A 23,608-nucleotide genomic window follows, 5' to 3' on the forward strand; every position below is an offset into this window, starting at 1 on the left:
GAGTCTATTGTATCCACACGTGGTTATGCAACAGTCTATCAGGAGGAAACCAGGTGCATAAATCAGCTCTGTGCAGCCTGCTGGTGTGTGTGTGTGTGTGTGTGTGTGTGTGTGTGTGTGTGTGTGTGTGTGTGTGTGTGTGTGTGTGTAGATTTATGAGTGTGAATGTTTGCATGGATATTGTCGGTATAAGCCTAGATATGTGCATATAGATTAACTCTGTTTGTGTGTGTCTTTGGAGGTTTGTTTTCTTTTTGTGTTCAGCGATTTTTGTTTGCATTTTTCTCCTGTCAGTTTAGCGAGTGTGCGTGTCCGTGCGCGTGTGCGTGCCTTTTTATTGCAGAGCCATAATCCCGGCCGTGTTAGGAAAACAGTTCCTGGCACAGTGGCAGCGCAGAGTTGATAAACGAACTTGACCTCAGAGTCCACAGATAATATTCTGAACCATCTATCTGCAGAACTACTATCTGCTTTCTGGAGAGATTAGACGCGGAATTCTGCTGAGAGCTGGAAACTTGGAACAATAAAAAGATGAACATGTTCAGCGGCTGTCCTCGTTATCACAGACTTTGTCTTTTCATAATGAGACACGCAGCTCTCAGACTAATGAAGATAAATACATGAAATAAAATAGTTTAAAATATGAAATGAAACAGTAATTAATCATTTCAAGTTAAAAAACAGGTTTCCTTTTGTTTTTGTGCTACGTTAATAAAAACTGATTCATACTTTTACATTAACAATGGAGGTACTGACCCGCGGAGGTTCATTAACCAACTCAGCAGTTTCTCTCTACGGAGCTTCACCACTTTTCATTTCATTGTGTTGGTTCCTCAGCCTCAGCTCTGAGCTGCTGGACGCTCCTTCACATGTTTGCTCTGTGGCGCTCAGCTGGTTCAGCTGGTTCAGAGCTGCCTGCAAATCAAACAGCAGATTCCTCCTTCAACAGTCACCTTCACTCTATTAAAACTGAACCGAATTCATAAGAATCATAAGTTAGGGTCTGAAGCGCTGAAACATATAAGGTAAGAAAGATGAGAACACAAATTTCTCTTGGTGACGTGGCAAAGTACTTTCCCCTCGACATTTATGACTTTACAGATTTATTTTTTACTCCCATATTAGATTTTTGTGCATCGAGTTGAGCGGAATTTAATCCTTATACATTAGTTTGAGTCTCTGCTCAAACAAAATGAGTCTTTTGTGCCCTAAACTGAACGGATCCAGATTTCCGAGGGAACCAGTCAGCGCAGCGGGGCCTCGCTCGGCTAAAAATAGGATTCATTACCTCAAGTCATTACCAGTGCTCAGACTGGACCGGCAGGCGGACTCAATCCAGCGGGTCAGTAATGAGATACAACACACCGGGTGTTCAAATCAAACACACACTGGGCGACGCGGAGCTCAGACGTCAGGATCTGTTTTACAAAAGAGGCAGAAATATCAAGCACGATAATGAGAAGGATAAAACAATAAATAATAAAACGCCTGTTCCCCAAAGCACACAAACATTTCTGTTATTTTCAGGAAACACTGCAGCTCTATTTTTATCTCGTGGTCCCGTCGCTGGTTTGACTTTTATGTGCTCGCAGCGGAGCAGGATGACGGCTGGCAGATGTTGTTAGTGTCACTCACACTGTGTGACATGTTCCCCACTCGCACAGTGAGTGAGGAGGAAATAACATCGGTACACTCGTCTTTTCTGGAGGGGGGGGGAACCTTGAAAAAACGCCCTCGAAACGACGACAGAAACAGAAAACTCCTGAAACATTCAGGGTCCAAATGGAAACGTCCTGATTGGTGTGTAACGTCATCCCTAAATTAAAACCCCGTCATCATTTATTCTGCATTTAAATTATTTGAAAATCAGCCGCAGACGTTTAACTCCAACAATGTGGATTCAAAACTCAGAGTTGTCGTGATTCTGCTCCTGTGTTAAGCTTTTGAAAGACTTTTGATTTGTATTGATGAGACTTTTTAGGATTTCTGATGTGTTGTGGATCTTTTGTTGAACTTTGTGTTACGGACTCTATCCTTGTTCTCTTCCTTGTGTTTGGTTTTGTGTCTTTGTTGTTTGCACTTAAGTTTATTACTTTCTGCTTTATTTTGAACTCACCTCTGGATCTTTTCTGTTTGAGGCCATGACCAAGATTTTCTACTCCTCAACTTGAACCAAACTTATAATTACATTATCTTTTATTGACAGACACATAACTCATGTCAGCGACACCCGATCAATACCTCAAAGTCCATGTGCATTTATCGAGTGTGTTTTTCCACAACCTCTGTTTTCTCCAAACACTAATCACTCAGTATTAACTGGGTTTTTTCCTTGACTGCTAAATTAACATACTCACTATAAATAATTAACCACCTTCACCTTGTGTAAGAGCTCAGAGCCATAAAGAGCCACTTCAACACAAACAAAAGGTCACATATTCAATCTAATAATTCATTAAATGGGTTTTGTATTCAAACTGGTTGTGCATTCACAGTGATTTGTCGTCACGCAGATTTTAAATGATCAAATATTAGTGCACAGAATAAACGTTGAAGCAAAGTGCACGACTATTTCTTCTCCTTCCTTTTACAGAAAGGGATTCAGACGACGCAGGCACTCGAGGAGCGCTTGATTTATTCCGCCAGACACTCCAACAGCAACACAAGTGTGCATCAGGTGCACTTGATCGAACTTGTCAGGTTGAACGTCTCTTCAGCCGGAGCTCGTCGGGCTAAGAGCGAAGCGCGGAGACGACGGGGTCGAGTCCCTTCATGTAGCTGAGACGTTCTGCTTCACCGAGGATATGAAATGCTGCGTTTTCCTAAAAGGTCACATTCCATGAAATTCACTTGTTCTCCGGATTATACAAATTGTATGAACCTTAGAGCTGCAGTGTTTAAAACCTATTGTTCTTAAACTCGGCAGAATACAAAATAATCTGCTATTTTTGGCCTTAACAAGAAATGATTCATTATATTCAAATATATTTAATAAATTAAATACTAACTGCGTTTTTGTTTTCATTCTGATAAAAGCAAAGCCTGGACTCGACCTTGTTTCTGAGGCCGCTGCTTAAAAACAAGTTTTTCTCCTTAAAAAATATCAAAAACACTAATAAATCAAAACAAGACTTCAAGGGCTTCGTCACTGAGGGATAATAAACTCTAATTTTAGAAAGTAAAAGCTTCACAGGATCAAAATAACAAAGGAAGTCTCCTCTGTTCGGTCCCTCGTCGATAATGATTCAAATCTCAAAACATAAAAGCCATCACGTCTGTGTTTATCACCACGGCGGCTCTCCGGTCGCAGACTGTTCAATCACAAGATTAATGCACGGTTTGCTGATGTGCGAGCGGACGACAGAAAGCTCTCCCAGGGAGCAGTGCATGATGGGAATATGGGAACCACGTCCTGGTAAATCATCTCCTATTGGAGCGCTGCTAAAAATAAGCCCTCCCACGGAGCCTCGTGTGCAGCGGGACGCAGACGGGACGGGACGGGGGGGGGGGGGACTAACCACCGATGAATGTTGTTATCCAAAAACCCGGCTGAAATACTGAGGCTATTAAATCTCTGTTTGCTTTGAATAAATCTACGACTTCTGACGGGAAACCGAGCGCAGAGAGAACGGAGGAGACGCCGAGCATCAATCCAGATTCGACGCGGTTGCGTTTTCGGCTCCAGGAATAAGAAACTGTGGAAGATCAGGATTTCTAAGTGGATGGGTTTTCGGTCGGTTGGTTTTATGAGCTCATGCTGAGAAAACACTTCGGTAGTTTAATGTCGTAAACGTACATTTTCCAGGATTTTCAGAGTCAATTTGTTCCGTCAGTGAAACAAAATCGGGTTTTATTGTCAAATGAGGAAAAACATTGTGTCTTCTTGCACCACAGTCTGTTAATGTCAAATTAACATCTGATCAACAAGTAATAAATCCATGTTCAGACAAATAAACAGTACTTTAGTAATAGAATAGTAATATCTGCCAATGTGAGCCTCAGAAATGCTTTTATATTTGCAGATATACTTTTATTCTACAGAAGAAACAACAGACAAGATCTACTTTTCTGTGAGTATTTGTTACGTTAAAATATGTTTATTATCTTAATTTAACTTCTATATAAGTTTTTATGTTTTCTATTTATTTATAGTTGTTTATAGTCAAGTTTATGGTTAAACTATAAAATATCAAAACACAATTACAATTACTTATGATAAGCTTCTGATTGCAACATCTTTAGATCAAACGCATATGTTTCCAGTTTCCTGTTCACACATTCGCTTCCTGTGGCAAAGCAAATCAGCATCGTGGCTTCGAGCTAAGTTCAACCCCGGCTGAGCGGTTGTCCTCTGACCAAAAGGTCGGCGGTTCGATCCCAGTCTTCCCCATTCTGCATTCTGAAGTGTCCTTGGGCAAAATACCAAACCCCATAACTGCTGATATTGTAAGTGCTGCACGTAGATGCGCTGTATGACTGTGTGTGTGTGAATGGGTTTATAAATAAAGACCATAAACCTCTGTGAACTTTGACCTGGCCTGCAGTGTGTGTGTGTGTGGCCGTGCCCTACAGGCTGTTGTAATCCTGAGGATCTTGTGATTTGACTCCATGTGACCGAGCTGTGATTTCAGTCGGTACGTTTCCTGCAGAGAGAAACTTCCTGAGGTCTGGCTGGTGCCATCTCATCCTGCTGTTACCGGCTGCACACTCAGCCCTGCCAGGATAAACCGATGACTTCTCACCAACCTCACAACCGAAGGTAAACACTGCGAGACGGGGCGTCCGTGGCCTCGTGTTCGAGTCCAGGAATGTGCTCGCTCTCTCCCGCTCTCTCCAGCAGAGAGTTAGTTGTGGGTGGGAAGCGTCCACCCTCCTCTCAGATGGAGCGGAAGTCCAGCCAGTGCATCCAGGCACATGGACGACCCTCCCAGGCAAAGTGCACTGCTGCTGCTGCACACAACTCAAAATCAAAGCATCCATCTTTTCCTTCCTCTCCATCATTCCTTCCCCTCAGCTCTTAACCTTTGCTCTCCATCCTCCTACTCTTTTCTGCGTGTCCTCGTTTTATTTCATAACAAGCTCTCTTTTCTCTGCCCCCTGCTTTTAATTTCTCTTCCTCCACATTGTCTGCAGTGAGCACCGACGCTCGTTTCCAGTTGAGCTGAACAAAGAGGTCAAAGAGAAACAAAGAGCAACAAAGGAGACGAGCAATCAGGAGAGCGATCAGGTCATCTGTGATAAAACTGCGCCCAGATTCCATGACTGAGCTGCAATAAATCGTAAAATAAAATTTTATAGGCACATAAAAAAAAAGGATTTAGCAAGAAGCAAATATCCAATGTCAAAACCATAGACGGTCCATTTTCTCATTGTAAAAGATGAAATGTGTTTGAAAAACATCTGGTTCTTTGATAAAATAGTCAAAAGTAAAAGGTCAATGGACGAATGAAAGAAAAGAAGAATCTAGAGGATTACATGTAGTAAATAAAGATGGACGACACGTCTCCAGGTCGAATATCCTGGATTCAAACGGCGCCATCTTGCACGTTTTGGAGTGAAAGTCTGCACGTTAGCAACCGAGGTACAGAGTCATGGTATCGATGTATGTAATTAAAACCAAACATAGAAAAATGAATACTTCAAAAAACATCAGCGTGAAAATATGACCTAAAATGACAGAAACCATCTCTGAGAAATACTTTAACTGTGTAATTTGGTCCATGTCCCATCCGCCTACATGGAGGAGGCTGCAGCGTTGTTGGGAGACAACACAGGAAGTCTCCAGGGAGTTTGTTCAGGATTCTTCAAAAAGGCGTCTGGAGTTACGAGCTGGTATCTGATGAACCACACCCACCTGCACTTATCAACACAGCCCTTCAGACTGAGGTCAACACTTTCCCCCGGCAGCAGAGAGTTAAATTCGTATCCAGCAGAATGATTGTGGTCGTTTGTGTGTTGGGCTCAAACTGCTTTAAAACGACTTATTTCCAAAACACAGCCTGAGGATATTATGATGATAATGACGACTGTAATATATCTGGATTACTGCAACTCGTTATTCACCGGGCTCCAGAAATCAATCAACCAACCGACTTTGACTTTTTCCAACGAGAACGCGAAAATATTTGCTTTATAATTGATTTAAAAACCTTATTCCTCCTTAAATCACTGAAACCTCTGCTGGTACTTTTTGATCTGTTCACCAGCCGTTACTCTGGAAACACGGGGGCAAGAGTGGGTCGGGCTTTTACTGTGAGAGCTCCACTGATATTTAAATGAATATTAAAAACTTTTAATTAGATGCTTTATCCTTCTTCTCCCGCATCAACTTATTCAAATGTGTTTTTTCTGTTTTTATGTCAGTGAAGCGCTTTGTTAACCTGTTTTTTAAAAAATGCTTTGTAAATAAGGTTTGTATATGACTATCGTTTATGAAATTTCAAGTAAATCGGATTCACGTGAGAGCCGTGGCTTTTCCAAAATTGCATCGTAGTGTCTCGATGACAGCGCCACCATCAGGCCCGTTAGTCTCTTGTTTCATGGGAAGCGTTTTATTTCTTGTTTCAGGGCCAAGATTCATGTTTCTGTCTCGTTCGAGGCCTGAACCCAAATATCACTACTCTGACCTCAGGTTCAAACTCACAGTTTCACAACCAAACATGATATGAAATGATAAAACGAGTTAAATCAGACTGTGATGAATTATCAGCGTCTTATTTATCCTGCTGCGTTTTAAGCCTCTTCTCCTGCCTCTCGCCTCTCTGCCCACCTCGCAGCCTTCTTCACACAGACACAGGAAAGCAAATGTTTGGAAAGGACCAGACCGCTGGATGCCAGGTGGCACAGGACAGAGTGTCTGTCTGTGCACCGTGCCAGCTCCGCCTGCCGGCCTCTCCAAACCTGGAGTTTGGCAAATGTTCCTCCTGCATGCAGCTGGAAAGGGTTTGTATCTAAACTTCTCCTCGACACACGGTTCGTACGACCGATTCACACATTAACAGCTGAGACGTTACGTCTGCAGTGTAAACACACGGCTCGAATTCCTCACTTTATTGTGGAATTCCACTTAATTCTGGTGGTTTAGAGCCAAAAGTGTTTTAAATGTCAAAATTTTACAAATTTACTTTTGACAAATTTGTTTTATTTCAGCCCAAAATCCAAATTTTCCATTTTATACAAAAACTGGGCATAAAAATAACAGTTTACTGCACCATCAGTAAATTCAAAGCAAATTATTTGCACGATATTTTTGGAATTTATGGAAAATCCAAGAGCATGACCAATTTATCAGTTGGCTGTTAGAGTTTGACCAGTCTGAACCTTTCACATACGTGTGAGAACTTCTATTTAAAGTTGGTATCTGTATGGGAAATATGGAAAGGACCAAAAACTCCACATCCGTCCTTTAAAGAATAAATGACCCGGGCAATGTAAAAGTTTCTATCCGGCTTTTTGCTACATGAGGTGTAACATGAAAAATATTCAATACAATGAGGTGAAAGGCAATAAACTGTTGTGTGAAAGTGCTTTGAGTCATCAAGACTAGAAAAGTGTGAGATAAATACAGACCATTTCACTTAAGTTTTGTTTCTTTAGTGATAGTTCAGTGATATTTCAGCGTTTGGCGAGTGGTAGTTTCCCAGATGGTCGATATAACACTTCAGTCCTGAGAACAAAGCTCTTCTCAAAACCTCACGTTCACCCACTCACACATACACATTAATGTGCTGCTGGTGGCAAAGCACTGACCTGCACATACAGAGCAGCTCTGAGGATCCAACCAGTGCATTGAACAGTTGTTAATGGGAAAGATCTGAGCTGGAAGTGGTTTTCTGGGTGTGTGGCCACATAAAAACAAAGATCTTTAGTGCATGTAAACATATTGATTTAGATGTTTTCATATTCATCATCTGGCTCAAAGTGGAACAGCTTGGAAAATCATTTCTTTGAATTTGGAGTGATTAAATGGTTCTGAAAACTGACTGGAACATTTTAGACTTTTCATCGTATTTAACTACTTGGATGTAAAAACAGTGAACGACAACATTGGAGCATCATTATCATTGTTCACAGGCTGGAAGGAGAATCCAACAAGTTCAGAACCTCCGGAGTGATTTCTGTTCGAGCCGACAGATCTTTACAGCGTCTCCTCCGAGCGACTCATCACCAGCTGACCAGGAGCCGCTTCAACAAAAGACCGGGTAATAAACTCACTGATGTCAAACATGTGATAAACAACTGGAACCTGCTCCTCACTGGGGAGGAGGTGGACACACGATCAACCTCATCAACAACACGTTCTGATATTTAGAACTAAGCTGAGGTCCATGCAAGTCAAAGCTGCTAAATACATTTCTGTTAACACGCCACAGTCGTACAGATCCTGCACACACACACTCGTCTCCGGCCTGTGGAGTGTGTTTACTCTGCAGAGCCGTCATATCACTCGCTCTCATCTCGTTTCCTCCACTGTGGTCAACAGATAATCCAACGCTGCATCAGCTGCATCTGAATCTGCAGCTTCTTCCTCCACAGATTCAGAACGACCGTACTGTGAGTTACGTTCAGGCTCAACAGCAGGGTAGAAAAGGAAAGAGAAATCCTAATATCTGCACTTTACATCCTAAAAGAACAAAATATTAAGCTTGAAATTCTCCTGAGTTAAAATCCAATTATCAGCATAAACTATGATTTATCAGATTCTCCTCACACGTCACAAACCTGTAAACAGCTCATCTCCTCTAAATCTGTTTCTGGTTTCACATCAGCGTCTGTGCCGCCTGCAGATTGTGGTGTTGGATGGATGAAGCCTCCACATTCATACATTAGTGTTGATTTCACGTAACACTCGTCGATGGCGCTGGAGAAGCATCACATTTACATATGTCCGTTACCTAAATGAGTCCAAACGATTCCTCCATCACTTCTGCTGCTGGTTGGAATCAAACACTCTGCGGCTGATGTGCGTGTTTACATCTGTGTTCGAATCTGATCAACGACAACACGTGATAATCGTGGATTTACAGTTTAACACTCACATCCACTGAATTTGCTGTTTTAACAGTAGAAAGTATTGAATATTATTTTGTGCAATCAGAGCTGTGTCTCACAGATATTACATTTACAGCGTCCCAATTAGCAAACAGCAAAGATAATTACCAAGGGATCCTATTTTCTATTAACGTAATGAGGAAACTCTAATTCACGTATTTGGTTTCATTACCTCTAATGTAAGACGGGGGGGGGGACTTCACAATGAGTTTACTTTCATCTAATCAAAACCTCCATCTTTTCCTGACATTAACCAAAGTGCTTTTGTTGCCTCAATCACAAATGAGACAGAGGAAATTTAGTGTTTCAATCGCTGGAAAAACAAACGTTGTCTCGGAACATAATCCAGCCGCCGATTACTCCGTATTACGTTCTCTGCCACGAGAACCTAACTGGGAAAGTTTATTTCTGCACTAAACCTCCTGAAGTTATCTGTAGGTTCTGTGTGTGAGAACGCAGTCAGGAGACAGACACGAAGAAGACGCAGACGTCAAGAGCTTTCGGTGAAATAGGACAAAGTTGATGTGTTGAAAACAGAAAACACCTAATCTCTGCAGTGGAATTAACACGTCATTAATGTTTAAAGTGCCTGGAGATCTGGGGCTGTACAAATAAAAGTGAATTGAACGTGCTGCCTCCTGCTGCTCTGCCCAGACGCCAGATGAACGCTACGGGCACAAGTCTCTGTTGTTGAGAACGAGCCTGACACGGACAATCTCCTGCTGCGTCCTTCGTACGTGGAGAGAAGAAGCGACTGTCCAGACATTTCTCTGAGTTCATGTCTGAAAACAGCTTCACTGAATTTGAACAGAATTTGCAGGAGACAAGTTTGATGCAACAAGAGTTCATGAGGAAACAGTGAAGGTTGTGTGTCTCCTCCAGGGTCAGAATCACAGATGATCGGCTCTTCAGGGGAAAACATCTAAATCTATGATATATTAAGTTTAAAAATACATGTTAGAATGAGTTCAAACTAAAAGAGGTGCATAGTTACAGCATGTGTTTTGTTCCTCGGCCTCACGCTGCCTCACTTAGAGCCTCGCCGGTCTGCGCTGGTTAAACCCGTCTGCTGTAAACAGCACTTAAGGAGGCATTTCAACACTTACTAGAGTTTCACACTGAAACTCCTGCCTGCACCGCTGCAGAGCCAACGGCTATATCTCAGAACTGCAGCTCCGCGTCGGACTCACGGTCGCTCATCTTGTCTGGATAAAAATAGAAAAAAACTCAGACACGACGTCGACCGGCTCGTTTCTCCCACATGTGCTCGTCCATATATCTGCACCGGTCGGACGCTGATGAAAAATAAACACTGCGGAGCTCAGTGCTTGACTCCCGGCCTCTTTAGGGCGTCTGTGTAAACAGTTGGTCCAGTAGAGACCAAATATGTCCAACAGAGCTGCAGAAAGACACGGCCCCTCTGCAGCTTTACCACTAAAGTACCTTTAAATTAACGTGACAGCCGAAACCTGTTGATTTAGTGACCTCGTGGTCTCATTCAGCGTGTAGCTCACACCAAACTTCGTGCTTTTATAATTTCTTATCACTTTTTAGTTTATGTGTGTGTGTGTGTGTGTGTCTGTGTGTGTGTGTGTGTGTATGTATGTGTGCATGTGTGTTGACTGCAGGTGGGCAGCCTTCAGAACAATGCACATGCACCCCTCAGTCCCTTTGAAGTCAGCTTTCATGTAGAGCATCTGAAACATACAGTGATATTTCATTTGGCCGAGGGCTTCTCAACGTGCACACGTGCACACGCACACACACACTTCAGTCAACTTTCAAACATCTGAGACGTTTACTCATCTAACTCTAAATTGAAGAATCTGGCGGCTCGTCTGATCGGCTTCACACTTGGCAGATGTGTGGCTGAGAGTTCAGTTCATGAATTCAGGAGAAGGAAATCTGTGTCCTGCTTCCTTCTGAGGCTGCGTTTGAAGACTGATGGTGTCACATCGGTGCAACTGCAGCTTCCATATACTCGAGTGACGAAGAATCAAATGGGTGGATCCTTCTCACTGATCCAAACCGAGATTCACTGCACAACTGTGACGAAGCTAACAAGCTAGCTGTAAAGTCGGCCAGGCTGCAGGAAGGGCAGCGGATCAAAAGGATGCAAGATGCAACCGTTTCTTGATATTGTGAATTTCTTATATTGAGGCTGTAGTCACCTGGACAACTACTGTGACTCCAGGGTTCAGTCATACGGTGTAATACAAAACTAAACATGGAATATTTAGAAGATTATTCATGTAATTCTAATAGTTCCTTCTTATACAAGCAAACAGGTGAAAACTGTTCTCTGTGCAAACTTCTGTTTTCTACTTTGACAAGTTAAGTCACTGTTCCCAAATCTTGGGGAACCAAAAGAAGAAATAACACAGTTTTAGTGATTTGCATCCTCAATAATATCTCAATTTATGTGGTAACATTGCTTATTTCCTAGAAAACTTATTATAAAAGAGAAAGTGTTCAACTGTTAATGAATTTATTAAAGACGCAGATCGACTGAACTTTAAAAAATGTGAAATTACTTGGGTATACAAAAAGGGGATTATGTTGGTAAAAAAGTTTTTCTTTCTATAGTAAGAACCACAATTTCTTTCAAGAATATTACAACATTATAAAGGAGATTATGGAACAGAAAATGTAGTCAGTTCTCATCCAGGTGTCTCAGTAACAATATGCAGATTCAATTTAAAAAAACATCTTCAAAGGTTCTGGATTCTCTCGTGTGTTGGAGATTAATGACATTTTATTTGTATCAGCTTTGGATTTCTCCTCCAGACGTCTCCTCCTGTAGAAGTTTCCATTTCCCTTGCTTCTTATTTTATATATTCTCTCACCTGCATGTGTGTCTCCATTCTGCTCCTCTTGGCTTTTGGCTCTGATATTAGCAGCTTGTTAAAGTGTTCCTCTGCTCCCCTGGGTGAACATCTCTGAAATGGAGTGGGGATCATGGGTCGTTGCTCGGGTCGACTCACCGTGAAATATTTACTGACTTTATGAAACGTGGCAGAGTCTCGGGTCTTCAGCGTTTCTCGCTCCCGGCATTAAAGAACATTTAACCTTTTCAGAAAGAGGAAGCTGAATAGACAGAGTTGAACGTTGTGACCGTTTTAAGTAACTCTACATAATAAATTGAGGATAAAAGCTTCAGTCGAATGGATAAAATGTAAATGTGAGTAGGGAGTCGGGAGACGGCAGCAAAATGAAAATGTGTTTTTATAAATAAGAGGAGGATGAGGTCGGCCGCAGCAGCAGTTTGTTCAAACAGAAATCATAATAATCGATCACACGTCCGATCCTTCAACACTTTGATTCCCTTCATCAGCAGAACATAAATGATGAGGCAGGTTTCCACGAACAGAAAGGCTGAGCTCGCTACTGTGTGACATTCTTCTGTAATTTTTTAAACCAACAAAATGTCCTTGGCAATTTCAGAGCCGATAGAAATAGGCAGTTTTACATGATCTAGCTTTTAAAACCCTAAATAATTAAAGATAAACTGTGATCTCTCACATATTTAGAAACATTGAACTAAGGAATGTTACATTTTTAAGTTAATTATTGGATTCCCCAAATGGTTGATGAGTTAATTAAATAATGAATTCATTATATTTGAGAAGATTTTTAACCCCACAACAATCTGTGGGTCATGAAATGCAGACGCTCTCTGTGAAAGATCATTTCAAATTCTTAAGGCGAAAGAAACAACAGATAACTGGACACACATGTTCTCGACCTTCAAAGACGACAGAGATGGTTTAAACCGAACAACAGCACAATCAAATTACAATATTCAAAGAGGCGGTTTGACCTGATTAAAAACTCTTTTGCAGAATCAACAGCAAAAAGCCCCTAAGCAGATACTTTACACTGGAAAATCCTTTGGACACAGAGCGAACTTCAGGGAGGAGCAGACACAAGGAGCCGAGGAGAAGAGTTCCCTGCGTTTCAGCTTGAAGAAAGTGCCTGAGTCTCATTGGAGGCGACGGCCGACTCCACCAGCCTCCAGCCCGCATGTATAAATAATGAGGGAACATTTGCTTTCTCACTTTTTGGGAACTTAGCAGACGCTCTCATCTGGAGCGACTGAGGGAGAGAGAGTGAACAAGCAGGAGGTTTCAACGAGGAGCCAATGAAATAACTTCTACTGCCTTTAAGGAACGTTAGTGTAAGTGAACAGAATCTGTGTGTGGAGTTCGATGTAAACTGCTTCAAGAGACCAAGGTGGAGGGTTCATTTAGTGTCAGAGGAGAAAATGAAAACATTTAGGAAACAAGATCCAATTAATCTACAACCCGAAAGTCATTTTAGAAGTTCAGGTCTGCTGGATTCAATATCACAGGCTGCTAGAGACGCACACACACACACACACACACACACACACAAACACACACACACACACACACAAACACACACACACACACACACACACACTACAAATGATACAAGCAGATTTATGTTAATAGAAATTTTGTTAAAAACACTTTATATTGAATCAGTGGGACAGTCCAGGCCAAGACTCCGGGTTAAACGTTTCTCCACAGAAAAAACAAACCTTTGGAAACTGTTTTAGGTCCAGACGACATTTTGACTCATATCTAATAACAGATATCTGAATATGAAGGAAGATCAATTAAAAAGCAGAAAGCCGATGTGTTTCGGTCAGTGTGTTCACACCTGCTCTAACGTGATTGGTCAAACCGGGACCAAGAACCATGAACCATATTCACAGGACTGAAGAAAACACCAGAAAATATTCACATTTACATTTCTAAGATCTGCGTCTGTTTCCATGTTTCCACGATTTCTTTCTGTCATCATTCTCACATCTCTTTGTTTTCAGATGGTGCAGATAACTCTGATTTCCTGCACCAGCCACAAAGCAGCTCACACTTTATACATTTACCTGATATTCAAAGTGCATGTTTATGCTTCAGGCCATTTTATTATTCCAGTTCATGAGCACTTTGTATTGAGCTCTGTTCATATCGACACACACAGATAAATACATATCGACACACACAGCAGCAGCAGCAGCAGCAGCAGCAATCTATTAGAAACTAAAAAGCCATCCACTAATGGAGTTCTAACATTTCATAACACGCTGTCATGAAACGTCCCTGCTTTGTTTTTGGCTGAATGAAGTCGTCAGTGCTCGGTGCTCTCTGACGTACAGCCTGAGGTCAAACGCCCAAAAATAAAACCTCTCTCTCTCCTTTTTATCTGCTCTTTAACTCTCGTCTCAGCCGTCGCTCTCTCTCTTTTCTTTATCTCTCTCTCTCTCTCTCTCTCTCTGCTTCTATGCGACTCTTCCTCTTCTCTTTAACTGGCCCACAAAGTCTTTTTTATCATCCGCCTACTCTCTTTGCTTTCTCCTGTCGTCTCTTCAGTGAACAGGTCATGACAGTAATTCTCAGCTCGCGCACAATACAAGACTCACAACAGCCGATGTGCATTTGTGCACAAAGACACGGGCAATATTCCTCCAACAGGGAGGTTACCTTTTCTCCTGTTTGTTTCCTTGTTGCTTCAATCGTCAACAGGATTAAACGAATATACACAAGACGAGATTTATGAGTTGTTGTGAACGCGTCTGAGCGAAGAATCTCCCGCTTGTGAGCGTGTGCAAGTAGGAACAGCTTGACTGACTTTAAGGGGACAGTTGGTGTCCTCTCTTAAAAATTAAAGACACATTTTGTTTCCTCTATTCTTTCTTTCCACCCTCCTCGTTTTTTTGGAGGCACTCCTCTTCCTCCCACACTGTCGGCTCTCGCCACCCCGTGAAGGACGGCGTGAGCTCGGAGCCTCGCAGTGTTTAGCCGAAGCTGCGTTCAGAAGCAGCTCTGACAGCGGAGCGTGTCAAGGACTGGAGGTAATTACCTCAATTCAGCGGCTGAGACTCGCACAACAGCCCGAGAGGATCGGGGAGATTTCCACCTCATCCCGACGCAGCTGAGGAATATGCAAATCACATCTTCTGCCCCAACACGGCGTTCTCATGTTTTAGAATTACTCCGCATGTGCATGTGCGTGTGTTTCTCGATACAGAAAACGACTGCACGTGAAGTCGAGCTCTGCAGGGTTAGACCTTTAACTTCAGGCAGCTTCCACATCTCATATCGAACCGACTTATTAAAACAATAAATTCTTAGATAAATAATAAATGATTATATTAAAATGAATAATTCAGCGCAGCACCTCACACACTGGGACAGGTGTGAGGGCTACAGCAAACGTAGAGAGGAGAGAGAGGTCAGGGATAGAGATAGTGACTATTGATCCTCGACTGTGTGTGTGTGTGTGTGTGTGTGTGTGTGTGTGTGTGTGTGTGTCCGTCCATGTCAACCAAAAAGATGTTGTCATATTCATTCTTTTACATTATTATGAACAACATGACAACTCCCCAAAAATGAAACCAAAGCATCTTGATCTCCCCCTGGTGGCTTTACTGCAGCATAGGTAATAAAACCTGCCTCCTCCATGTTAGCAGATGGGACATGGACCAAAAGAAAAAGTAAAAGTACACATTGATAGTTTCTGTCAATTCTTATCACACCGATGTTCATATGTTCATGTTTGATTTGAATTAAATTGATGATATAAAAACCAGGTGACATGTCATGATTGACAGCTCAGACTGACACGTGATTGGTCGACCTTGATACCACAGCTCCACGATCACTACACCACGAACTCTGGCTCCGAATTACGTAAAAAGAATATAAAGAGATATTTGGGCTTCATTTTTGGATAGTGGGAGGAAGTGGAGACACAGCGTCCATCTGTATTTACAGTCTCTGGTTTATTTACTGCAATTCCTCAAATAATGAACTTTAATTACAACAGCAGAAGGTAACGGGCATCTTTTATTTCTAATTTGATATTCATCCTATAACACATTATATTTGTCCTCGCGTGTGTGTGGGTGTGTGACAGATGCAGTTACTGACCAAAACTGCTGGATTGTTACATAAGCTCAATTAGATCACACTACACAGGAGAGAGAGAGGCGAGAGAGAGAGAAGCTCATTGTGATGTGAAAACAACTCCACTGGTTGTTTCTATAGAAGTCTATGAGAAACTGTTCTACTTTTCACTTTATTTATAACGTCAGTAAACATTTTCCTGAGGAGTTTATGTCTCAATCTCTAGTTTCAAGTCTTCTTCAATACAGCTGATGTTCATTCAGGCTTCAAAACGGAAGCTAACAAACTGACTGGTGACGAAACAGTGGGTGAATATTAACTCTGATTGCATTGTCAACATCTTCTATATTTCTGTTCATTTGCATGTGTCTATTATTTGCACATATTTTGAGGCAACGTCCAAACACATTTAAAATCTGGAATCCAACTAAATCTGGCGTCTCCACAGAGTTTTTGAGCAGGATTCAAAATGGGAAAGGTTCCTGTGCCAGAGCCGAGAAAATAAAAAACTGCAAAAATGGCAGTAAACATGGATCAAACTGACACATTAGTATTGTACATCGACTCAGAGAGACTCTTGAATCAGCACATTTCTTTGGCCATCATGATAACCATTAATTTAGCTGCTACACAACCGCAGCTCCCACGCTGACAGAAGCTGACACGAGGGAGGGAAACACATCTCCCGTGTCTGATACACATAAAACGCACACTGCCTCCGCCCAGAGAGAAACTAATGCAGCGTCAGAATGAATAATGAAGCGAAATGAACGGTAATTAAGACAAGCAAACGGGCCACATCCAAACACACAATGTCAGCGTCTTGTAATTGGTCCTTAAACCCACTCAATCCTTCCATATCCAGGCATAACAAAGTGAAACTAATGGATGAAGCTGAGGAAAGAGACACAAAAATAGCATCAACATAATGACGCTGACGTCTTTACGTTTCCCTGCAAGATAGAAACGACACAATGCTGCTTTAATGGACTGAATTCTGCTCAACACTTTGTTAGACAACTAAATAAGCTTAATATTTGCATATATGTTTAATCTACTTATATAGGACATATTGTTATGTGTTTTCTCCTGAGTTGGGATATGAAAAGATTCTTGGCCATGTTCCATCATTCCACTCAGTAGCCGACAGCATGTCCTACACTGGATAATGTTCTGTACCATGTTTCACCAAACTCATCAATCCCAGAATCATTGTATTTGACATATGTATTGATTCTTTACATACAAACACAGGAAGTGGCTCTGAATGCAGCTCGTGCTCGCACATTGAACCACGTGAGGTTAAAGAGGACAAACTGCACACGAGTGTAAAAAGCACATCACACTAAAGATATAAACAGAGACGGAGATAAACACCATCCTTAAAAAACAGCGCTCTCACAAGACATATTACTCATAATCAGCCAACCCACGGCTTTGAGAAGCTTTCAGCTGATTTCTTCTCAGTGTTTTGTTGTGTTGATCTGATCCTCTGAAAGAAAACGACTTTCTATAGGACACAAGTTCCAAAACAGCCCGATGAAACGCTGCCGGCGCAGCAGGAGACGACGGGGGGTCGCGGGAGTAAACAAGAGAGACGAGCAGCCTGCGAACTAAAAGACCGTCACATTGTTCTTCTGCCTCGCTCGAAAAAACACCTACAAACTAGACGTTCAACAGGTGGGAGGAAGGTGCACGGATCTGATGGAGATGTAAGAATTTGAGAAGTTTGTAAAGTCTACGTTGTTTGATGAGTTAAACACACTGTTTATACACATGACAGCCATTTAAAGTGAAGCCAGCGCATCTTCATTGCCCCCTGGTGGCTGGTTGAGGTACAGGCCATAAACCCTGCCTCCTCTATGTTAGCAAAGGGGACAATGACCAAACTAAAAAGTCGTAATCGTAGTCAAATAGTTTTTTCACACAGATGTATTCAGTCATTTTGGCCTTTCCCTGTACGTTTTGTAACAACTTGACATTTGATTCTAAAAACAGGGTTAAACATCACGATTGACAAATGAGACCGACGGGAAATGACGTCATTATGTAGGGCAGCGTTTGTATCTGGTAGATTTTAAACTTCATTTCTATATAGTGTGAGGAAGTAGAGACACATCGTCTATTTTTATAAACAGTCTATGATTTATCGTCTACATTCTGCCCTCTAGTGGACAAAAACACCTAAAACACACAATGCAAACAAAATAAGTAATTGGCTAGAAATCAAAAAAGATTTTGATCATCAACAACTGATCAATTATGATAAATTCCTGCCAATCACCTAATCTGTTTGTCCACAACATCCTTATAGCAGATATAAAACTAAAATTTAGACGTAGAAAATGAATCCCAGTGCAAACACAGCCAGCCTGGCACAAGCATTCAGACAACCATGAATCATTTAGCGGTATAGTCACTGGTTACCTTGGCAGTCCAACGGTACACAGACTTTCCAAAAGCATGCAACAACACAACTCGACTTTCTACAGGAAAACAAAGCTACAAAAAGTCGATAAAATCACGAGTGCATCTGGAGAAGAGCGTCCCTGGAGTTATCGTGTGGGCGGAGAGATTCGCATCCACAACTCAATTCAAGAAAAAGTGGCGAGCAGCTGCTGCGGCGGCACAAACTGCTTCTAATGCATCCCATCTAAAAGAGGGTATCTTGTTCTCCAGATGCCCCTACGTGCACCGGGTGTATTGTTCCAGTGCATATAAGGGGTGTGTGTGTGTGCTTGTGTATGTGTGCATGAGTTACATAAGCAGAGAAACTTTTAAAACAGATTTCATCCATTTTGAAAGAGGAAAGGCTTCAAATTAAAAACAGACGGGGGAAGGAGACAGTCGGTGTGAGGAGCCCTGACACCCACACTGATGTTTAACTTGCACCCACAGTGATTTGCATTGACTGTTAAATTTCTGGTCTATAATCTGGCGGCGCTCCAGGCCCCCGTCGCACATGCTCCTTCAGCTGCAGGCTCTGGTGGGCGAGCAGGACAGTGTGTGTGTGAGCTGTGAATGATACGGCTGCGAGTCTCTGATCATCACATCAGTCCAACATGACAACACACTGTACCCGCACCTTTGATCCGGGCGGGTTGATTCCCCGCAGGTCTGATCCATACGTATTACATCACCCTCTGTTAAGTGCATGGTGAGATAAGTGGAGTGCAAAAGGGTTTCAGGTACAAGGGAACACATTTTAAACCTGGTCTTTGGCAAAGTGTCCGTCATTGAACGTCACGGAACAAACTGCATCTGTCTGTGATGTTGTGCAGCATTTACACATGTTGTGTGTGTGTACGTACTCATTTTTGTTGCCTATTTAGGACCTTTTCCAGCATAAATACTGAGCTGGACAGGACCAGTAGACCTCATGGGGACCAAAGCTCGATCCTAATGAGGCTAAACGTCATTTCGGATGTCCTGGTTAAGATACGAACTGTGGTTAGGTACGTTTACTATATTTAAACCTGTGCATGCAGCCAAATCTAAAATTTGGCCGACAGACACTCGCTGAGAATTTCACAACTTCCTTCCTCAAAAGCAAATTTGTGAAAAAGATCAAAATCTTTTCTGCCGTTTACCCTCAGAGACCCAAACAGTTTCTGGGTGTTTTATTTGGCTCCAGCTACATTTGTCATGCACCTCTACGGAAACAACACAACTAGGACTATAGACTTTGAGAGCAATGTTGTAAAAGTAGGCGTTGTCAGGTGCTTTGGTTAAAACTGAGGAGATTCAAATTCAAACGAGAAGCTTATTCAGAGACAAGCAGGTGCAGCAGAGTGACACATCAAGAAGGCAAATTGATTAAATGACAATAAAAGCTCTAAAGGCAGCAATCAAACCCAATGAGCTGCTGCATTAAAACCAACAACACTCACAATAATCCAACACTTTTCAATCTGACACTATTTTCCATCAGCAATTTACAGGATCCAGATCAGCCTCCTGCTTCACATGTGACAGTCGACTGATCAGTGATCTGCTCATCGATAGATAACTGATCAGCGGAAGGAGTCCGGAATCACATGTATGGAAACAATCCACTTTATGACTCATCGATGTGAAGCGTGTTTTCTACACGTGGAGGTCAAACGACTCGAGGACGCAGACACAGACTGTGCCGTTTGTTTTTATGCGTTTAACATCGAGAGGAAATGCAAACTTTGCTGATTTACGCACAAGATTACGCACCAAATATTCATTAGTGCACACAAGGAGGTCTGGAAACGTACAATACGCATAATCATCATCCATTGGGGGGCTTCCAATGTGACTTTAAACGCACACTTGCGCACCACAAAGTCCAAATCAGAGGGATATTGAGGTTGATTTTTCATTATGAGGAAGGTCACACTTCCTCCAGCAGGTGAGCGTGACCTTATCCCACAGAGGTCAACGTTACACTGGAGACACACGCGCACACTGGCTGATTATCTGCGAGAATAAGAACAGATTAACTCACCATTTCTCTGTGGAGACGCCGGCTCCTGGAAGCATGTCACGACTCTAAATCCCCCATTGAGCCAAAAAAAAAATTAAAAACCACACTGTGATTCAGTCCGAGCTCAACGCGACACTAATTACTGGAGATTAGAAAGGAGCAGTGCTGAGGCTGGAGCCGGTGGTCGAGTCCTCGGAGGAGGGGAACCGAGGCACACGCGAGCGGCAGCGTGGAGAAGTGTCCGTGCGCTAAAGGCAGCGCGGAGCGGAGTGGAGCGGCGCGGGGGCAAGGCAGTGCGCGTCCGGAGCGCGGACACATGCACCGGGGAGAGTCCGTGGAGAGAGAGAGAGGGGGGGAGAGGTCCTGGAGTGGGTGAGAGGAGCAGGAGGAGGAGGAGGAGAAGGAGGAGAAACCTCGTGGAGGTGCCCGCGGAGGGTTCGTGGAGAGGTGAGGAGTCCCGGCGGATATTTGGAGAGCCGGTGCCGGAGATGTGTCTCAGTGTGAACTCACAGCAGACATTGACCCGCTCTCTGCGCTGTAGTCCCTCCTCTTAAGCGAGGCAGCGTCCATCTCTCCCTCTCTTCCCCCCCCTCTCTCCCTCGTCATGGTCACTCCACATCTGGTTAATGATGATTCTCTTGTCTGAGCTTCTCCTGCGCGCGCTCACCTGACAGCAGAGGTGATGCGTAGAGGTCACACGAGGGTCAGAGAGTTGAAGACAAGTTTTTCGTCCTTTAAAAAGTTTAAGAATTTTTTGTTTTGACCTGAAACCTCAGTTTTGTTATATGTTTTCTATTTATTGTACTTTTAATTATTTTAAGGAAGGTTAAACATTTCCTGGATCTGCTCCCTGATCCAGATCCTCACTGAAATGGAATGAGTCCCTCCCCGACTCCCCGACTCCACATCCTATCACCGAGTTTCTCATTAATCCATCTTGTAGTTTTTGTCTAATCTTGCTCACAACCCATCCAACGAACAAACGTCAAGTCAGGATCTTTCCTTGACCTTCAAAGTCGAAGCGTTTCCTGAACATATTTAATCAACATGAGTCGGGAATCTTCCAAATCTGGTGTCCATCTTGTTTTCTATACGCACATCATCTACCTCAATAACTTCACTGTAGTATATGAATGTAGGACAAGAAAACATCAGCGCTGAAAATAATCCAGTCTGAACTGTAGCATATTGGGTGAAACAATTCATGATTGTTACGTATTAAAAAAGGACAAGAGGTTTCTCATCTGCTTTCTAGAGAAGAATCAACATCTGACTATAAAGTGCAGAGTATGAAAATAGATTTCTGTTGTGGTCATTGTTGAAAGGGTCCTTGATCTGCTGCTGCTGCAGGTTTCATTGTTTGTTAAATCGTGTCCTACACTTGAAAAGCTTTTGAGTTAAATGAGACTCTCACCTCCGCATGAAGTGAAAACCACACGTTACAAAAACAAACATTTGCCCTCATCACACTTCAACTCCTACGAAGTCCTCGGGAAATTGAGTCAAAATAAATAACTACTTTTTCTGCACGAAACAAATTTATATTTACACTTATAGGAATTAAATTCTTTGAACATTGGTGAGCAGGTAAAACTGTAGCTGAACAGGATGTTTACTCTTCCTCATCATTAGAAACGACTCTGGTGTTGGACTCCACCACTTCCTCTCCTCTGTCCTCCGTCCGTCTGTCCCCTGGCATCCCTCCATTCTTTCATCTTCTGCTCACGTCTGTCTTTTGAACTGAAACATTTTCTCTCATCCTCTGTGTGATTTCCCGTTGTCCTCTTTATTCCACCAGTCAGTCCCCTTCCAGGTATTTCATATCCAGAGCAGTTAGTAATAAAACATGTCCCTTTAATTTGAAATGTAACTCCAACTGCCTCGAACGATCTGGTGCCATGTTGGATGATGGAAATGAAGATGTGAGACCTTTAATGCTATTTAAGGAAGAATGAACACACACAGTGTCAGGCTGAAATCCAGATTTCTTCACATTTAGGCAAAACTTCACAGACTTGAACGATGTCTCGCTGCCCGAGGCCACGACACACATCATCCTCTCGTGCCATGGGAAAATCCGATCAGCGGATTGTGAGATATTGAGTGTGACAAACCGGTTTCCGCCTTTAGCCCCAAACTGTAATTTTAAGAGGGACAAAACAGACCAGTGACACATAACATTCCCTGAAGTTCTGTCAGAATTCGATCAGCGGTGTCCGGTGCATGACGGCGTGACAGATGGCCCGAGGCCGATCCTTCGTCCCACCCACGATTTCTTCGTCAGGAGAAAGCAAAGCAGAGAGGAGAGCGAGCAACGGAGCGATGAAAAGGCTACAAACCTCCTCTCACTTTGACTCACACTCTGGTTTAGTTGCCAAATATGTCCACATATGAAGGAGATGGACTGTTTGCTTTGGTCTGCGCAGGGAGACTGACATAAGGGGCAGAAAGTAGCAAAGAGGGGAAACTAAGGTGTCTATGCTTAAACAGTGAATATTAGTTCCAGGAGTGGGATGATATATATTTAAGAAATACACCAAACCTGCATTAAATGATATTACAAATGATTTTTCTGTATGGAAATGTGCAGTGAGATTACATGTTTACCTTTGATCCTGTGCAGTAAGTGTGGAGGCTTTGAACGGAGGGAAGTGTTGCAGAATCACCTTCCAGTACTTGATGATTCAGTGGAATTAGAGTTATAAATGTATAAAAAACACATGACCCTGAATGTATAAGTCATTGCTCTCACTATCAGTAAGTGCACAGCCGAGCAGGGTTCAAGACAGGAGAACATATGAATTGTTTACTGGAAGCTTTCAAATCTGGAACAACGCTCAAGTTCAACAACCCTCAGGAAATGCATCTGTAACAATGTGCTCAGATTAGATCTGTCTAATCTTTTTGTTCTAAATTAGATTATTACCCGTAAAAAATGTGTCCATCCAACATCAACTTACATCTTTTCCAGTATATTCTTACAACAACAACACGTTTCTCACTGTTTTTCACAAGTTACACCTGGACATATTCTTTTGATAAATGCACCGACAGCGACTCTAGTTAATCTCTTTGCACTCCGGCAGTGACAACAAAGAAATTCTGTTCAGACAATTAAAGATAAACTACAAATAACGATAAATGGAGTAGTGTATCCACATGGCTCCTT

The 23,608-nt window shown here is 42.4% G+C and overlaps 1 protein-coding gene across 2 annotated transcripts in view; it reads right to left on the reverse strand.

Annotated features, from left to right (window-relative positions):
• Positions 1 to 20,997, reverse strand: part of htr4 (5-hydroxytryptamine receptor 4) — a 103,705-nt gene extending 82,708 nt beyond the window's left edge. For both annotated transcript variants that reach the window (XM_034598297.1, XM_034598298.1), the window contains exon 1: positions 20,461 to 20,997. The gene's annotated coding sequence lies outside the window, so the exon portion shown is untranslated. The remainder of the gene's footprint in view (positions 1 to 20,460) is intronic.
• Positions 20,998 to 23,608: the final 2,611 nt, after the last annotated feature.

The sequence above is a fragment of the Hippoglossus hippoglossus genome, chromosome 10 (genome assembly GCF_009819705.1).
Source record: "Hippoglossus hippoglossus isolate fHipHip1 chromosome 10, fHipHip1.pri, whole genome shotgun sequence".
NCBI lineage: Eukaryota > Metazoa > Chordata > Actinopteri > Pleuronectiformes > Pleuronectidae > Hippoglossus > Hippoglossus hippoglossus.